This window comes from Ahaetulla prasina, chromosome 1 (genome assembly GCF_028640845.1).
Source record: "Ahaetulla prasina isolate Xishuangbanna chromosome 1, ASM2864084v1, whole genome shotgun sequence".
NCBI lineage: Eukaryota > Metazoa > Chordata > Lepidosauria > Squamata > Colubridae > Ahaetulla > Ahaetulla prasina.
In genome coordinates, this window is record NC_080539.1 from 189595343 (window position 1) to 189610750 (window position 15408).

Below are 15408 nucleotides of genomic sequence, written 5' to 3' on the forward strand. Positions count from 1 at the left end.
ATAGGGCTTGGAATGGAAGCAGAGCCCCGTTTAAATAAAGAAAAGGAAAATAAACTTTTTCCAACTAAACAATGGTTTCGAGATTCTTGGAAGTCTTAATGGATTATATTGGAAACTAAAGAAATAGGAGAAAAAAGTAAAAGAAGCTATTGAACTGTTTTTTATGCAAATATCTCAAATCCCTCTGTTTTAGATTTATGGAATATTAAAGATATCAACAGGACATAAGAATCTGGAAGATAAATAAATACAATTAAGGGAAAATCTTGGAAAATTGACCTCTACGTACCAAAGCATTTGAGAACAAAGGATCTTTGTCACCAAAATGGCTACTTATTATCTGTGAGCAGTAACTGTTTCAAAAGGAGACATCTAGAGGCAGAGGAAGACAGCTATAGGATTGGTGTTGCTGGGACTACACAACAGCTTTAGAAGAGAGTTTCAGATGAATTACAGAAATTGAGTGTTTCTTTGAATTACAGAAATTCTATTTAAACAAGAACCCAGAGGCAAAGAAAACATGCAAGAATGGAACAGCAGACTATTCCCCATGGAGAAAGCTCTGTGGGTGTGGGTACACGACATTTTTTTTGAAAGGAACTTATGGCTGCCTTTATAATTAGAGGCAGAGGAAAATAGCAAGAGTTGAATAGCTTTCTTGTGACTATTCCCATGAGGATTGGTGTCGTTGGGACCACACAACAGTTTTAGAAGAGATTTCTAGATGGTGTGTCTTTGGATTATTGATTTAAGTGGAGAATTCCTTACTTAAGAAGAACTCAGAGGCAAAGAAAGTAAGAATGGAATAGTGGACTATTCCCACGGAGAAGGCGCTGCTGATGTAGACACACAACATTTTTTTTGAAAGGAACTAATGGCTGCTTTTAGAGTTATGTTAAGACATATGTTATGTTAACATTTTATTTTATTCTATGAGTGACAGCTATGATAAAAATAATTGAGGTTTTGGGAAATGGAGGGAAAAATACTAGAATTAAATTGGGATAAGAGGGAAATAAGTGTTATTATACTGAGGAAAAAAAATTCTTTTTTTATTTTTACAAATAAGTAAGGTAATGAAAGGATTTGATAAAACTTCTAAGGAAACAGTTAATATTTTCAGGGAATAACTGGGGGAAATAATTAGTGACTACCCTTGCAAATGTTAAATTTTTTATTTGATATTAAAATGGATTAGATGGAAAACTTTAAATATATGTTACTGATTTAGAGGCAGAGGAAGATGAGGGAAGAATGAAATTGTCTATGTGATCTCTGGCCAGTTTTAAGAAAGAGATTTTAGATAGGATGACCTCTGATTAGTAATGTAGATATAAAGCTGAGAGTGGTGAAATTTTAAAACGTAAATAGAATTTATTAATGATGTCGAAGGGAATTAAGCACGGGGACTAGACTTCATTTAAATGTTTTCCTGAATGGGTTGAATTTGATTTACTTCTATAATCAGATCATATGCAAATAAATAATTGAATTTAAAGAAGAAGAAGGAAAATATATTGTATTAGACTATAACTTAGGTGAAACTTGTTATGTCTAAAGATGTACCTGACCAATAATTTGTTCACAATGATTCTTTTTTATTTATTTTTTTAAAAAAATTTGGCCAAAAAAAAATATATAGAATAAACAGAGAAAGCGTAGAATTTTAAGGGAAAATAAAAATGGAATTGAAATAGATTAAGATGGAAATATTAATGAGATGAGTATAAGCATGAGACTTCTTGAAATAAGGGAAATGCTTGCTTTTTTTTACTTTTTTTACAAGATTAATAATAACAACTTTAAAATCTTCATTGATATGTAAAGAGTTGATTCATACTGATGTTATGGAGATTGGTAGGACTGATAGAAATATAGGATAAGGAAAGAAGCAAGGAATCTTAAGAAAAAATAAAAAGGGAATTAATATAGATTAAGAGTGAAATATTAAAGAGATGAGAATAAAGATGAGATTTTCTGAAATAATGAATGTTATCTTATGAATAAATAATGAATGTTAGATTATGAGTAGCCTTCATAATCAATAAAAGAGTAGGAAAAGCAATACTGGGATACAATCCCCAAAATGACAGAATGATCTCCGTTCGAATCCAAGGCAAACCATTCAATATCACAGTAGTTCAAGTCTATGCCCCAACCACTGGTGCTGAAGAGGATGAAATTGACCAGTTCTATGAAGCCCTACAACATCTGATAGAATTAACACCAAAAAATGATGTCCTTATCATCATGGGAGATTGGAATGCTAAAGTAGGAAGCAAAAAGATTACCGGAATAACAAGCAAGTTTGGCCTTAGATTACAAAATGAAGCAGGGTGTCGTGTCCCACTCCTCCTCTGACTGCCGGGTCTGGAAAGTCTGTATCAAGTGTGGCCACGAAGCCTCTGCAGCTTTGCCAAAGTCCTGTCAGAGTTCTCACGGCAGGCAGGAATCCAAGGTGTGACTTCAGCAACCAGATTAGACTTTGCCTGACTCAAAGAATGCCAGAAAGCAGATCCTTTATATAGGCCATGGGGTGTGGCTCCATGACTCAGCACTTATCCAGGCCTCCCTTCCTTTTGCTGACGTCGCCTCTCCATTCTCCGGAAGCGTGGATCTGTCCACCCTTCGTCTATCTGCCCAGCTGCCGGCAATTCTAGCTCGTGACTGGCTTCATGCTCATCATGCTCACACGCTGGGGGGGGGGGGAGTTTTATTTGCCCAGTCTGTCCGGGCATGGTGCCAGGACTGGGGGCTGTAGGCATGCCAGGCCATTCGTCTTGCTCAGTCTGTCCGGTCATGGTGCCAGGACTGGGGCCTGTAGGCATGCCAGGCCACTCGTCTTCATTATCAGTCTCTGGCTGAGATAGCAGGAGATGGGAGGGGCCCGGCTGCGGAGAGGGAGGCGGGCGAGGCACAACACAGGGCATAGGCTGATAGAATTCTGTCAAGATAATATGATGGTCATAGCAAACACTCTTTTCCAACAACCTAAGAGACGACTCTACACATGGACATCACCAGATGGTCAACACAGAAATCAGATTGACTATGTGCTCTGCAGCCAAAGATGGAGAAGCTCTATACAGTCAGTAAAAACAAGACCAGGAGCTGACTGTAGCTCAGATCAAGAGCTGCTTCTTGCAAAATTTAGGCTTAAACTGAAGAAAGTAGGGAAAAGCACCAGGCCATTCAGGTGTGAACTAAATCATATCCCTGATGAATATACAGTAGAGGTGACAAATAGATTTAAGGAATTAGATCTGATACACAGAGTGCCTGAAGAACTATGGACAGACGTTCGCAACATTGTACAAGAGGTAGCAACTAAAACCATTCCAAAGAAAAAGAAATGCAAGAAAGCAAAATGGCTGTCTGAGGAAGCTTTGCAAATAGCTGAGGAAAGAAGAGAAGCGAAAGGCAAGGGAGAAAGAGAAAGATACACCCAGTTAAATGCAGAATTCCAGAGAATAGCTAGAAGAGATAAGAGTGCAAAACCAGTGGTTTTGGGGTGAGATACCAACTGTACGCTGATGATACGCAGCTGTACTTTTCCACCCCAGGCCACCCCAACAAAGCTATCTAAGTACTGTCCCGGTGTCTGGAAGCCGTACAGATCTGGATGGGGAGGAACAGGCTCAAGCTCAATCCCTCCAAGACGGAGTGGCTGTGGATGCCGGCACCCCGGTACAGTCAGCTGCAGCCGCGGCTGACTGTTGGGGGCGAGTCATTGGCCCCGATGGAAAGGGTGCGCAACTTTGATTGTGGCAACAAATTGTGGCAAGCTTTTAAAGAGATGGGAGTACCAAACCAACTCATTTGTCTCTTGAGAAACCTGTATGCGGGTCAAGAAGCAACTGGACACGGAACCACTGATTGGTTCAAAATTGGGAAAGGAGTCCAGCAAGGCTATATACTATCACCCTGTCTATTTAACTTATATGCAGAGCACATCATAAGAAAGGCGGGGCTAGATGAATCAAAAATTGGAAGAAATATCAACAACCTCAGATATGCAGATGATACACTCTAATGGCAGAAAGCGAAGAGAAACTAAAGAGCCTCTTGATGCGGATGGAGGAGGAGAGTGCAAAAGTTGGCTTGAAACTCAACATTAAGAAAACTAAAATCATGACATCTGGCCTTCTCAATTCCTGGCAGATAGATGGTGAAGAAATGGAGGTAGTGACAGATTTTATTTTCCTGGGCTCCAAGATGGGCACTGCAGCCAAGAAATTAAAAGATGCTTGCTCCTGGGGAGGAAAGCTATGGCAAATCTAGACAGCATACTAAAAAGCAGAGACATCACCCTGCCAACAAAAGTGCGTATAATCAAGGCTATCGTTTTCCACTTGCAATGTATGGCTGTGAAGGTTGGACCATAAGAAAGGCCGAGCGCCAAAGAATCGAGGCCTTTGAACTCTGGTACTGGAGAAGACTCCTGCGAGTCCCTTGGACTGCAAGGTGAACAAACAAGTCAGTTCTAGAGGAGATCAACCCTGACTGCTCTTTAGAAGACCAGATCCTGAAGATGAAACTGAAATACTATGGCCACCTAATGAGAAGGAAGGACTCACTGGAGAAGAGCCTCATGCTGGGAAAGATTGAGGGCAAAAGAAGAATGGGACGACAGAGAACGAGGTGGCTGGATGGAGTCACTGAAGCAGTAGGCGTGAGTTTAAATGGACTCCAGAGGATGGTAGAGGACAGGAGGCCTGGAGGAAAGTTGTCCAGGGGGTCGCGATGGGTCGGACACGACTTTGCAACTAACAACAAAGCTTGTTTTCTACTTTACTACAAGATTAAGAATAATAACCTTAAAAATGTCTACTGAAATGTAAAAAGATGATTGATGTTGATGCTATTGAAATTGAAAAGAAAGAAATTTGTAAATGGGAATATAGGGTTTTAATATAAATGGGAAGAGATAAAAGAGGGGAATTTTTAAAAAAGGGGGATAGATTTGATTAAAGATTTAAATTTGGGACGGAGGATTAGACCAGAATTTCTTTTCTTTTTTTTAAGAACAACGCAAATAGGGAAATTAAAAAGAGGGGAAGGGAAATATATTGATAAAATATATAAGTGGGTGGGGAAAAACTGAATTTGATGTGATTATATACCTGGCTGATATTTTGTTCAAAAAAGATATTTTGTATGTGGTTTGTTTTAAAATTTTAAAAAAAGAAATCCAAAAAAAAAAAAGGAATTCAAACTTGCCCTAAAAGGGATACTGGTATTTCACCTTATGAAATGATGTTTGGATTACCATTCTTGGGCAGTGTGGGAGAGATTCCACAATATGAAACTAAAGATATGTTTGTAAAGTATAACTATATACTGGGGATGTCATCTTCATCTTACCTCAGGAGCAAAGGACTTTTGGCTCAAACTCCACCTTTGGACTTTATGGTGCATTCTTATAGAGCTGGAGACTGGGTCCTAATCAAAACTTGGAAAGAGGAAATGTTATGGCCGAACTTGGAGGAACCATTCCAAGTGCTGTTAACTACTGAAACCACTGTGAGAACCCAAGAAAAGGGGTGGACACATTACACTCGAGTAAAGAGACCAATGAAAGAACCAACCAACTGGACTGTTCAACAAACTGAAGATCCCCTACAAATCAAACAAAGAAATCATAGCCAATGTTGGAATCTTGGCATTTTTGGGTAACTTCGGGTTTGTTAACCACAGTTGGGATTTTAATTCTTTACCGTTTCAGGAAAAAAAATACCTGATATGTTTGGGAAAAAGCTAGAAGTGATTGATTTCTAATTGTGATTGCAATTGTATTACTGATTGTTGTTGTTATCTGACTGACTGTGGCCCTTACCATAGTTACTGTAATATTTCTTGCTTAGAAAACTGTGAAGTTGAAAATATTACTATTGTTATTGTGTATACTTTTCAGCACAATCCTGGGACTTCCAACAGATTCCCAAACACGATATGAGTGCAGTTCAGAAGTTAAAGGTAAAATAGTAATTTCTCAAGGTTTTAATTAACAATTAATTAATCAGTTAAGAAAACATTGGCTCTTTCAGTATACATGCCCCCCTCAGTATATATTAACATATACTGGTACTAGATTGTGTGCATGGGATGAAGTGATTGCTATTTCCAGTAACGAATTGAAACAGCAGGATTAAGGAGGTGGCAATAAACAAAGAGTACATTGCAAGACATTCCTGCTCCTTCTACCATATCTAGTACTACCATATTTGTCACGGAGGACAAAGAATCCTTTTATGATGCAGATATGAAAGTTATGGACACCAGACCAACTAATGCCTGGTTGGCTTCGAAATATCTTAATGCTAGAAAATCTGGATGCTCTAGTTGTTAGATATGCTTTCATTTGAATGAGAAAACTATGATGATTCCAATGGTAGCGGTTCCTATTAATGTCTCACAGATACTAATGAATACTTCAAACATTAAGGAAATTTTATTGTAAGGGAGAAACTGTTAGAGCAAATATGGACATAAGAAATAGCAGGAAGCCTATATGTTCCTAACTGGTGTATCTAAGGAAATTTAACTACTGGAGGTGGTTGATGCGGAAATACTTTGGTCAATGTTACCATGACTCCTGAATCATATAATAGAACTAATATAAACAGCGGCATCTGAAGCTTATTCCACATGTTTAAAAATGATTCTCTGTATAAGGCCTTTAAGAATTGGACTAGTGATCATCAGCAACATCAATGGTTCTATGCTTTGGAAATGGTGAATAACGCCATGATGCAGGATCATAAAGGCACAATGGTGTTAATAATGCCTAGTGATGGAAATAATATTTATTACTGTTGTGAAAACAAATGTTTCCAATATATGAACATAAGTAGAGTCGGGTAGTGTTACCTTGCCAAGTTGATGCCAGTAATGTGGAGGTTCAGGATGAAAAACATATTCACACCAGAACACCCCAGGTATTTGTTAAATAGAAGAAAAAGGGATGACTTATTTGGAGCTGCAGATGGTGGACCTTAGCTCCCTCATTTACAGGATGGGGATGGGAAATGACAAAAAGAATAAATAATTACACCAATACTATGGATGAGATAATAAATACTATGTCAGGGTTCCAAGTAACACCCCCAACAGAAATAAAACTTCAAGGCAGGCATTTTCCTCAAAGTCCGATTTTATTAGAGATGTCATATTGGTACATCTGGGAAAACCCGAATCTGAAAGTCCCCCGGGGTTTTGGAAACCAACCCACAAGCTCGGAAAGTGAGCCTTCGCCCTCACTCAGATCTTCTTTTCCCAGTTTCATGTATTTGGTATATTTTTATATTACTGCCAGTTTTCAAGTATTAGACCAGGGGTAGTCAAACTTTTTATAGCTACCGCCCGCTTTTGTATCTCTGTTAGTGTAATGGGGTGAGCTCCTGTTACTTGTCCCAGCTTCTGCCAACCTAGCAGTTTCGAAAGCACGTAAAAAATGCAAGTAGAAAAAATAGAGACCACCTTTAGTGGGAAGGTAACAGCGTTCCATGCGCCTTTGGCATTGAGTCATGCCGGCCACATGACCACGGAGACGTCTTTGGACAGAGCTGGCTCTTCGGCTTTGAAACGGAGATGAGCACCGCCCCCCTAGAGTCGGGAACGACTAGCATGTATGTGCGAGGGGAGTCTTTACCTTTTAGTAGTAAAATTTTCTAACCGCCCACCGGTTCCACAGTAATGTGCCGGGTATCGTCATCTGCGCATGCCTCTCGTGCATTGTGGATTGGGGTTGGGGGGGGCCACCGGTTACCAGCTCTGCTTATCTGTTACAGCTGGGTGGTGTGGGGGGAGATGCATGAGCTATTCTAGGACAAGGCTCTTTTGTTTGCAGTCACACTATAGCGCCATTTAGTTTCACTTACATAATGTGAACTAAACTTATGTGCGGGCAATACAAATAGTATATTTTCAAAAATTTAAATTGTCACGGGGAACTTTATGAAAACCTAATGAAAATGTTTTTAAATAATGCTATGAATTTTTTTTTTAAATCAATTAAATTAAAAAAAAGGAAAGTGCTTCAGTATCAGACAAAACCCCTACCGCCCACCATGAAAGCTGGAACACCCACTAGTGGGCGGTAGGGACCAGGCTGACTACCATTGCATTAGACAGACACAGAATAAAACTTCAACAAACTTAATATAAACATACATATTTCCATTAAAACCACAACTCATTCCAAAATGATTTTACACAATGCACTAATCTTTATCACAAAATATTTTAACACACCCATTTTGCTCTTATATATAGCTCCACCATTTTATTACCAAGAAAGCCTGTTCCCCTCTGGTGAAATTGTGATTTATTTATGCCTCTTTAAGAGAATAATAATTTAAAGTATTGTACTAACTTACAGGAAAGTTTATCATCTCTGAGATAAGCATTATACTAAAGTTTACATAAAGTAGCTAAAAGCCAGAGTGCACCACATATTAATAATTTTCTCTCACTAATTCCTGTGGTTTTTCACAATAGACATTTACCAGAGTTCCATTATCTGAATAAATTCTGCAAATAATCTAGGACTGAGCCCAAAATGTAACGGGGATACCAGATATAGTCAGGCCAGAAACCTCCCCAACTATATATGTAACATAGATTTAACACTGAAAATATTCTACAAAAATCTAGTAGTTAAGGACACCTTGCTAGAATCTGGGAGACTGGGAGTTCTAGGCCTATTTTAATAATTGTTTGTTCCCTAGTAACTGGGTTGACATGAATGATTATAGAAAATAAATCAGAGAAAGGGAGGAACAAAACAAAAAAAATTAAAATTGTTAGAAATAACTTTTCTTTCCTTATTGAATTCTTCTTCCTTGTAGCCCTTCTCCATCCAGTTTTGTTCCTCCCTTTCTCTCTATGGCTTATAGAAAAAAAGTATCCCATTTCCACTCTTGGTTTTTTGTCTTCTCCTCTTTTCAAACGAAGGAGGGAAAGGGTATCTACGGGACCGCCTACTGCGACCAGATACCTCTCACCGACCCGTGCGCTCTCACAGGGAGGGACTCCTCAGGGTGCCGTCAGCTAGGCAGTGTCGTCTGGCGACGCCCAGGGGAAGGGCCTTCTCTGTGGGGGCTCCCACCCTCTGGAACGAACTCCCCCCAGGACTCCGTCAACTTCCAGATCTTCGGACCTTCCGTCGCGAGCTCAAGACTCATTTATTCATCTGCGCAGGACTGGCTTAGATTTTTTAAATTTAGAGGGGTTTTAAATCGATTTTAATATTTATATTTCTATTTTTAACAATTGGTATTATTAACTATTGGCATTAGAATAAGTCTTTTAATGATTATTTTAATTTGTATATTGATGTTTTTTATATGCCTGTAAACCACCCTGAGTCCTTTGGGAGATAGGGCGGTATATAAGTTTAAATAATAAATAAATAAATAAATAAAGGGTTGCATGTGGCACAAGGCAAAATTATCTGCAGGACCACCCTTTCTTAAGAACATATACCCATGAAAGCTGGCTGAGTGATTTTGGGCCAAATTCATCTCACAAGGATGTTGTTCTGGGGAAAACAGGAAGAAGAAAGAATATTAGGTATATTCCTTGTTTTGAGTTATACTTAAAAAAAATAAAGGTGGTACACCAGTAAACAAACAAGGACACGGGAGTCAGGAATTTTCAAATTGACAGTCCAAGAAACTCAAAACTGTTGTGCACTACTATTAATTTTATTAGACTGGTACATCAAAAGCATCCTCTCAATTTTAATTTTAAAAATATACATCTGAAAAGAAATTGAAATAGAATAATCTACTTTGTTCTACAAGTCATCCTTGATTTATCACCATAATTGCGACTGGAATTTCTGTTAAGTTTGTGCAGTCATAAAGTGAATCATCACATAAACACCCTCATTTGAATTCAAGACACTGCAACAGTCATAAATGCTAGCTGGTTGCCAAGCATCGAAATTACTACCACATTACTACCACTGTGGAAGTGACGAGATACTTGTAGCTTTGAGAACAGGTTGTAAGTCACTTTCTCTGAGGCCATTGTAACCTAGACTCTAGCCTAGGCCAGACAATAGAAGGAACAGCTTCCCTGAATCAAGCCAATACCTTTAATTAATTAATTAATTAATTAATTAATTAATTAATTAATTAATTAATTAATTTTATTTATTTATGGTTTAAATATTTATTTATTTATTTATTTATTTATTTATTTATTGTTTAAATTTCTATACCGCCCTTCTCCCAAAGGACTCAGGGCGGTTTACAGCCAAAGTAAAACAATTAATATAAAAATTAAAACCAGTTTAAAAAGGAAAATTTAAAATTGGCTGAACACTTAAAACCAATGAAAACCCCATTATTAAAACCCCATTAGGCCAGTCCTGCGCGATGGAAAAGAAATGTTTTCAGCTTGCGCCGAAAGGTCCGAAGATCAGGGAGTTGGCGGATACCTGGTAGTAGCTCGTTCCAGAGGGTTGGTACCCCCACAGAGAAGGCCCTCCCCCTGGATGTCGCCAGCCAACATTGTCTGGCCGATGGTACCCTGAGGAGACCCTCCCTATGGGAGCGTACTGGTCGATCGGAGGTCGCCGGTAGCAGCAGGCGGTCCCGTAAGTAACCCGGTCCTATGCCATGGAGCGCTTTAAAGGTGGTAACTAACACCTTGAATTGGACCCGAAAGATCACCGGAAGCCAGTGCAGCTTGCGCTGGAGGTGTTATATGGGAGCAACGAGTCGCTCCCTCTATCACCCGCGCGGCCGCATTCTGAACCAGTTGGAGCCTTCGGGTGCTCTTCAAGGGGAACCCCATGTAGAGAGCATTGCAGTAGTTCAGACGGGAAGTGACGAGGGCGTGAGTGACTGTGCATAAGGAATCCCGGTGTAAGAAGGGATGCAACTGGCGTATCAGGCGGACCTGATAAAAAGCTCCTCTGGCGACGGCCGTCATATGCTCTTCCAACGACAGCCGGGCATCCAGAAGGACACCCAGATTGTGGACCCTCTCTGTGGGGGCCAATGACTTGTCCCCCACAGACAGCGATCGCCTCAGCTGATTATACCGGGACGCCGGCATCCACAGCCACTCGGTCTTGGCGGGGTTGAGTCGGAGACTGTTTTTCCCCATCCAGACCCGCATGGCCTCCAGGCACCGGGACATCACTTCAACGATTCGTTGGGGTGGTTAGGGGTGGAAATGTACAGCTGCATATCATCAGCGTACAGATGACACCGCACCCCAAAACCACAGATGATCTCACCCAGCAGCTTCATATAGATGTTGAACAGGAGAGGCGAGAGAATCGACCCCTGAGGCACCCCACACAAGAGGCGCCTCACGGTCGATCTCTGCCCCCCTGCCAACACTGTCTGCGACCGGTCAGAGAGGAAGGAGGAGAACCACCGAAAAATGGTGCCCCCCACTCCTAACCCCTCCAGCTGCCGCAGCAAGATACCATGGTCGATGGTATCAAAAGCCGCTGAGAGATCTAATAGGACCAGGGCAGAGGAACAACCCCTGTCCCGGGCCCTCCAGAGATCATCCACCAACGCGACCAACGCCGTCTCAGTGCTGTACCCAGGCCGGAAGCCGGACTGGAACGGGTCCAGATAGACAGTTTCATCCAATTTATCATTAAATTTATACTAACATTTCTATCACAATTTTTAACAATTTCATCTGCTTGCCTTAATTTCTGAATCTTCCACCTGCTTTCAGAAGAAGTATCTAAATATGTTTAGTATTCTTTTTAATCACACATTTCTTGTTTATTTATTGTTTATCCAAGGTAAATAACAAAGAAATCAGGGCCTATAAATCATGAATTTCTGAATTATCACAAATGATAATTCAGATATTAAACTGTAATTGTAGTTATAAAGGAGTAAGATTAGAAAGCTGAAAAAAAGAATTCTTAGGAATTGTTAATTTGGATTTTGGAAAAGTGAAAATGGATGCAATACAGGCTAATGTTTTTTTTTTATTATAAGTAAAATAATAGTGTTTATTATTACAATTTCTTTAACAAGGAGACTTGTGTTAAAATATGTATGGTATCAGATCCCTAAAATTCCTATATATAAAATAACTAAATAGTACCACTCTCAAATCCAACGGCAATAATGCAATTCTTCTTCTAAGGAAACCAACACTGATTTGCACAAGAGTACACTTTTTAAATACATGCTTATTTCCAATTATTTACATTTTTATTTCCTCTCATTAGATGCACTGAGCACTGAATATGGACTACACTTCAGCTGCAATGCTGAAATTGCCAAGAATGCTACGAGTTTTATATACCGTATATACTCGAGTATAAGCCGAGTTTTTCAGCACGTTTTTTGTGCTGAAAAATGTCCCCTCGGCTTATACTCGGGTCTATACGGCTTATACTCGAGTTTTGTTTTTAAGCCCTCGCTTATACTCGAGTATATACGGCTTATACTCGAGTTTTTTTTTTTTCACATTTGCGGACGGAAGCCCTGCGGTGCAGTGAGAGGGCGGGCGGGGAGCCGCCAGCCTTCTCAGCTGAGGGAGGGAGGGTTTCCCCAACCGGTAGGTGCCTCATTTCCCACCCTCGGCTTATACTCGAGTCCCCAGTTTACCCCAGTTTTTGGGGTAAAATTGGGGACCTCGGCTTATACTCGGATCGGCTTATATTCGAGTATATACGGTAATTTATTTCCTACAACAAAATCATTTTTTCAAAAAGCTGTCTTAGTTTTCATTGCTTTTAACCTTCCAATATCTTATCCTCTTTAGGCAAGCCACAGACTACGTGGAAAAAGTGAACTGTAAGGGAAACTTGAAGGAAGAGAAAAATTAAGATACCCATATATAAGAAAAAGGTAATGTGAAGTTGTGAAAAACATCTGGGTAGAATCACTGAAAGGATAAAAGTTCAAAGAAATTCTAAATGCAAGTAGACATCTTTAAACACAACAAAGGAACCTAATGAAATTAATTTGGCAAAAAAGAAAACCATTTAATACCCTGAGCAGTATCCAAACTACTGTGGCATGAGTTTTTACAGCCAACAACAAAATTCACAGTAGAGAATAAAAACAGGTGATAGAAATATGTATACTTGCATAGTATTTTGTTAAATTTTCAAGTGTACCATATACAAAAATATCACTGGCAAATGTTACAATTATCAAACATATCATTATCATTTTTATGTTCAATGCTAAACTTGCTTGCACCTCAGTGTTCCATAAACATTCATACATATAACACATGCAGACAGATATACCTATCTGTATCAGCAATATGTTTAAATGAAGTATTTCTAATTATTGCACCGATTCAAGAAAACAGCAGAAGGAATGCAATTACTTCCACATGCAAACACATATGATAGCATTTGTCAAATAGAAAAAGAGCATGGGAATATATAAAGATATATTAATACATACAAAATTGTCTTACATTACATCCGAATGTTTTACCTTACCCGCTGCTATGTAACAGGCAACAAACTCTGGCCAAGAGGTGATTCCAGTAATGCTTTCAAGGTCCTCCAAATTCAGAAGTATCAGCCGGAACATAGGACTTTATGTACGTGAAGGATTCACTCTATCAAAGATACAGCTACTGAAATATTCAGGTAGTCCTCAACTTACAACAATTGAGCCCAAAATTTCTGTTGCTAAATGAGGTATTTGTTAAATGGATTTTGCCCATTTCATGATCTTTCTTGCCAGTTGTTAAGTGAATCATTGCAGCTGTTAAGTTAGTAAAACATTTAAGTGAATCTGGCTTCCCCATTGACTTTGCTTGCCAGAAGATTGCAAAAGATGATTACATGACCTGAGGACACTGCAACCATCATGTGAAAAATAAGTCACTTTTTTTAGTGCTCTTGTAACTTTGAAAGGTCACTAAACGTTAAGTCAAGGATTACCTGTACTGGACAAGAAAGTAGAAACATATCACTATAGCTAAGATCTAAATGTGAGTCCTGTTAAGTTGCAAATTACCTCCTAGTAATAGCTGTCAAAGAAGCTTGTTGTAGTATGCTCTCAAATATCAGATTACATTTTAGATCAAGGTCTACAACCTTAAACACTCAGAGCCATTTGGACCAGTTTTCCATAGAAAAAAAAATACCGGGAACCACAAAATATGGGTGGGTGTGGCCAACTCAATATCACTCACTCCCAGTCACATGAACCCCTCTAGCCACACCTATCCAGCCAGTTATTAGGGCAGAGAACCAGGAACCACAAAATCCTTCCTCTCCCCCTGTATCTATGTCTCTCTCTCCCACCTCTCTCTGTATCTCTCTGCTCCTCTCCCTGTCTTCACTTCTGTCCACCTCTCTCTGTATGTCGCTCCCCTTCTCCCCTTTCTGTAGCTCTCTCCCCCTCCCTCTCTCTCTATATCTCTCTCTCTATCTCCCTCTCTCTATATCTGTGTGTGTGTGTGTGTCTCTATGTCTGTGAGTGTGTGTGTGTATCTCTATCTCTCTGTGTCTGTGTCTCTTCTCACTCTCTTCGAAAGCCCAGCAAGCTTTCATTGGGGCTCTTTGCTAGATGGCGGACTCAGCCAAAGCACAGCAAAGGCATGCGTGGGGCGGGCAGGCACTCACTTGAGGAGGGTCTCCCCACTCGTGCGCACGCTCCTGGCCCTACCACAGCCAGCCAGTGTTGTGAGAGGAGGAGGAGGGGCGCCCAAAGGGAAGTCTGTGCTGTGGCTTGTGCTCATTCCTCAGTTCGTTCCTCAGCCAGCCTGGATTTCCAAAAAGAAGAAAGAAAAGGAGTAGCAAAGAACCCCAAGGAGAGTTTGCCAGCTTGGCCTAGCCTCGGCTTTCCTGATCTTCGGGTGGGGGGGGGGGCTGTGAGGTGCAGCAGGACCAGCTTTTTCCCACTGCCCTGAACTTCTTAAAAGCCGCAGCTCAAGTGAGCCGATGGGCTCAGCCAAACTGCAGCAAAGGCATGCACAGGGCAGGCAGCCAGGTTGGGCCAGTGTCTCAGGGCAGAGAGCAGGTTGCGCATCTTCCCAAGTGACTGAGGCACACCCAGCACCAACAAGGGCCAGAAGAAGCTCCACCAAGAGTGAGGCGCCGGAGAATCAGCCTCGGCTGCTTCTCCACCCCCTGCTGTCACCCTTACCTTCTCAGGCTAGGCAAGGAGTGACTTGGGAGGGGAGGGCAAGGGGCAGGGGCAGGCAGTGATGGGACAAGGAGCCGCAGCATGGGGCCCAAAGAGGCTCCAGAGCCGCGGGTTGCTGACACCCATTTTAGATTAACAAGGTGTTATCTTTTTTTTTTTTTTTATTGAAAGAGTTTTAAAAAAAAACAAAAACATTTTCCCCCTTTTTTCCCCTCCTCCCAAACAAAACAAAACATCCCCTCCTCCCCACCCCGGCTTCCCGGTCAATCACAAGGTAAAGTCCAATCCAAATAAC

At 40.5% G+C, this 15408-nt stretch overlaps 1 protein-coding gene across 14 annotated transcripts in view; it reads right to left on the bottom strand.

Moving 5' to 3' along the window:
* The window catches only part of HDAC4 (histone deacetylase 4), a 612734-nt gene that overhangs the window by 590018 nt on the left and 7308 nt on the right, over positions 1–15408 (bottom strand). For 2 of the 14 annotated variants that reach the window (XM_058185359.1, XM_058185368.1), the window contains 2 exons: positions 14591–14730; positions 13454–13575 (listed from right to left, as the gene is read on the bottom strand). The exons of 9 other annotated variants lie outside the window; for them this stretch is intronic. The gene's annotated coding sequence lies outside the window, so the exon portion shown is untranslated. The remainder of the gene's footprint in view (positions 1–13453; positions 13576–14590; positions 14731–15408) is intronic. 3 more of the 14 variants (XM_058185387.1, XM_058185397.1, XM_058185378.1) reach the window with 2 other exon arrangements.